This window comes from Panthera uncia, assembly GCF_023721935.1.
Source record: "Panthera uncia isolate 11264 chromosome B2 unlocalized genomic scaffold, Puncia_PCG_1.0 HiC_scaffold_25, whole genome shotgun sequence".
Classification (NCBI taxonomy): Eukaryota; Metazoa; Chordata; class Mammalia; order Carnivora; family Felidae; genus Panthera; species Panthera uncia.
In genome coordinates this window covers 6,648,983-6,653,250 of record NW_026057581.1, presented here as the reverse complement: position 1 = coordinate 6,653,250, position 4,268 = coordinate 6,648,983, and the positions used below count along the sequence as shown (strand labels likewise).

At 39.0% G+C, this 4,268-nt stretch overlaps 1 pseudogene; it reads right to left on the bottom strand.

Moving 5' to 3' along the window:
• Nucleotides 1-448: 448 nt before the first annotated feature.
• Nucleotides 449-1,006, bottom strand: LOC125939514 (10 kDa heat shock protein, mitochondrial-like; annotated as a pseudogene).
• Between the last annotated feature and the right edge of the window lie 3,262 nt (nucleotides 1,007-4,268).

Here is a 4,268-nt window from a genome sequence, read left to right as displayed (position 1 = left end):
TTCATTTATCTTCAGGTATTTTTTTTAATTCCCTCTTTTATTTCTTCATTGACCCACTGGTATGTATGTATGCATGTATGTATGTATTTCTTTATTCATTTATGATACCGTTAGTTTATTATAAAAGAAATACATGAGGGGCGCCTAGGTGGCTCAGTTGGTTAAGCGTCTGACTTCAGCTCAGGTCATGATCTCACAGTCCATGAGTTTAAGCCCCGCATTGGGCTCTGTGCTGACAGCTCAGAGCCTGGAGCCTGCTTCAGGTTCTGTGTCTCCCTCTCTCTCTGCCCCTCCCCTGCTCATGCTCTGTCTCTCTGTGTCTCAAAAATAAATAAAAATATTTAAAAAACATAAAAGAAATACATGAAAATTATTTACATTATGAAAGATTTCACAGCTCCACTGCAATGGGCATCTTCACATGATGCCATTTCAGTAATGATTTATTTCAGTCTACATACTTTCTGAGAATGTCACCATCTCTAAATAAATAATCTTCATCATCTAGAACTACTTTGGTGCCTTCATATTCTGGGAGAAGAACTCGAATTCCAACTTTCACACTAACTGGGTGAATCTCTCCACCCTTTCCTTTAGAGCCTGATCCAACAGCTACTGTGTCTGGTTGCACTAGTTTCTTGGGGATTTTTTGGAAGCATAATGCCTCCTTTGGTTACAGTTTAGCTGCACTCCTTTCAACTAAAACTCAGTCAAATAGGGGAAGAAACTTTCTAAATGTCTGTCCTGCCATGACTCCGGCCACCATGACTTGGTTCTGGAGCTGCCACCACTGCAAGGATACCATTAGTCCAACCCACGGGCCACATGACCTGACCCACTGGATTTTAGTAGCATGTTGTTTAGTGTCCATATGTTCATGTTCTTTTTCCAGATTTTTCCTTATAATTGACTTCTGGCTGCATTCTGTGGTGGTCACAAAAGATGCTTACTATGATTTCAGTCTTCTTAAATTTATTGAGACATTTTTTGTGGCCTAACATGTGAGCTATCCTGTAGACCGTTCCATGTGCATTTGAAAAAAAATGTTTATTCTGCTGTTTTGAGATGGAATGTGCTGTATATATCTGTTAAGCCCACCTAGTCCAGTGTGTGTCATTCAAAGCCACTGTTTCCTTATTGGTTTTCTGTCTGGATGATCTATCCATTGATATACGTGGCATGTTAAAGTCCTCTACTATTATTGTATTATTGTCAATTTTTTCCTTTTGTCTGTTAATATTTGCTTTATATATTTAGGTGTTCCTCTGTTCGTTGCAGAGATATTTTACAATTATTATATCCTCTTGTTGGATTCATCCCTTTATCATTATGTAATGCCCTTCTTTGTCTCTTATTACGGTCTTTGTTTTAAAGTCTGTTTTGTCTGGTGTAAGTATTGCTACCCTGGCTTTTTGTTACTGTTTTACTTCCATTTGCATGAATTATCTTTTTTCCATCCTTCACTTTCAGTTTGTATGTGTTTAGGTCTGCATCGAGGTTCTTGTGGGCAGGTGAGAGACAGACATAGTTGTGTTGTTGTTGTTGTTGTTTAAAGTTTATTTATTTACTTACATTGAGAGAGAGAGAGACAGCCAGCCTGAGTAGGGGAGGGGCAGCAAGAGGGAGAAAATCCTAAGCAGGCTCTACACCATCAGCATAGAGCCTGCTATGGGCCTCAAACTCACAAACCATGACATCATGACCTGAGGTGAAATCAGGAGTCAGACAGTTAAGCAACTGCGCCACCTGCACACCCCTGTTGCTGTTGTTAATGCCATCATCCTGTGTCTCTTGATTGGAATATTTAGTCTATTTACATTTAAAGTAATCATTGATAAGTATGTGCTTATTTCCATTTTGTTAATTGTTTTCTGGTTGTTTTTCAATGCCTCTCTATTCCTTTATTTTGCTCTCTTCCCTTGTGATTTATGACTTTATTTACTGTCATGCTGGGATTTGTGTGTGTGTGTGTGTGTGTGTGTGTGTGTATCATAGATTTTTGGTTTGTGGTTACCATGAGGTTCATAAATAACATCCTATGTAAATAACCATCTATATTAAGCTGTTGGTCACTTACATACAAACACAGTTTTTTAAGTTTGTTTGTTTGTTTGTTTTTATTTATCTTGAGAAAGAGCATGAGCAGGGAGGGGCAGAGAGAGAGAGAGAGGGAGAGAGAATCCCAAGCAGGCTCTGCACTGTCAGTGCAAGGAGCCCAAAGTGGGGCTCAAACACACGAACTGTGAGATCATGACCTGAGCCAAAATCAAGAGTTGGACATTCGGCTGACTGAGCCATCCAGGTGCCCTGCAAACACATTCTAAAAGCACTACATTTTTATTCGCCCCTCCACATTTTATATATACATGTATATATATGTATATATACACATATACATATATATACATGTATTTATGTGTGTATATATATGTATATATACACATATACATATATATACATGTATTTATGTGTGTATATATATGTATATATACACATATATATATATATATATATATATATATATATATATCCCCTTAACCAATTCTTGTAAATACAATTGATTTTACTAGTTTTATCTTTAAACCTTCATACTAGCTTTACAAGGTACTGATCTATTACCTTTACTACACGCTTACTTCTACCCGCAATTTTTTTTTCTTTCAGAATTTTCTTCTAGTTATGGCCTTTTCCTTTCTGCTTAAAGAACTCCCTTATCATTTCTTGTAAGGCTGGTTTACTGGTGATGAACTCCTTTAGCTTTTGTTTGTCTGGGAAACTCTTTATCTTTCCTTCACTTCTGAATGATAACGTTGCCGGGTAGAGTATTCCTGGTTGTACTTTTTTTTTCTTTTCATCACTTTGAATATATCATGCCACCCCTTTCCAGCCTGCAAAGTTTCTGCTAAAACATCAGCTGATAGCCTTATGGCTATTTGTTTTCTCTTTTGCTTTTAAGATTCTTTCTTTAATGTTTGATATTTTAATCATTTTTTAAATTTTTATTTTTTATTGAAATCCAAGTTAGTTAACATATAGGGTACTAATGGCTTCAGGAGTAGCATTTAGTGATTTGTCATTTACATATGACGCCCACTGCTCATCCCAACAAGTGTCCTTCTTACTGCCCATCCCCCCACCCAACACTGCTCCAGCAACCCTCAGTTTGTTTTCTGTATTTAAGATTCTCTTATGGTTTTGCCCCCCTGTTTTTATCTTATTTTCCTTCCCTTCCCCATGTCCATCTGTTTGGTTTGTTAAATTCCACATATGAGTGAAGTTATATGATATTTGTCTTTCTATGATGGACTTGATATTTTAATTATTATATGTCTTGGTGTGGACCTTCCTTGGGTTCATCTTCTTGGGCATTCTCCTTGCTTCTTGGACTTAGGTGTCTGTTTCCTTCTCTACGTTAGGGAATCTTTCAACTATTATTTCTTCAAGTAGGTTTTCTGCCCCCTTTTCTCTCTCTTCTTTTTCTGAGACTCTAAATTATGTGAATGTCAGTATGCTTGATGTTTTCATGTTGCTCCTTGATGCTTCTGCTGTTGATTCCTTCTAGCATATTTTTCATTTCGGTTACTGTATTCTTTAGTTGGTTCATTTTCATGTTTTCTTTTTTCTTGTTTAAAATATTTATTTACTTTGGGGGGAGCGCAGGTGGGGGAGGGGCAGAGAGAGAGGGGGACAGAGGATCTGAAGCAGGTATCTGCAATGACAACAGTGAGCCCCATGTAGGGCTTAAACTCACTAACCTTGAGATCATGACCTGAGTGGAAGTCAGACACCAACCGACTGAGCCTCCCAAGGTGCCCCTGCCTTTTCATATTTTCTGTCATTCACTCTGCATTCTTCTGAGAATCTTTACAACCATTGCTTTGAACTCTTTAACACGTAGATAGTTTATCTCCATTCCATTTCTTTTTCTCAGGTTTTGTCTTGTTCTTTTGTTTGCCATACATTTTCTCTGTGTCCTCATTTTGCCTGACTCCATATGTTTGTTGCTATGTGTTCCGTCGGTCAGTTCCGTCTACTGGTCTTGAAAGTAGTGGCCGTGTGTAGGTGTGTAGTGGGGCCCAGGAGCACAGTCCCCCCTGGTCACCAGAACCAGGAGTGTCCCCTCTGTGGGCTGCACGTACCCTCCTTTCGCAATGGGTACAATTGCTGTGGGCATTCCGGTAGGTGACACTGGCCCCCAGCCCGACTGGCTGTAATGACCGGCCATGACTTCTTGGAGGCGCTGGTGAACAGGGCTGGCCCCCAACTCT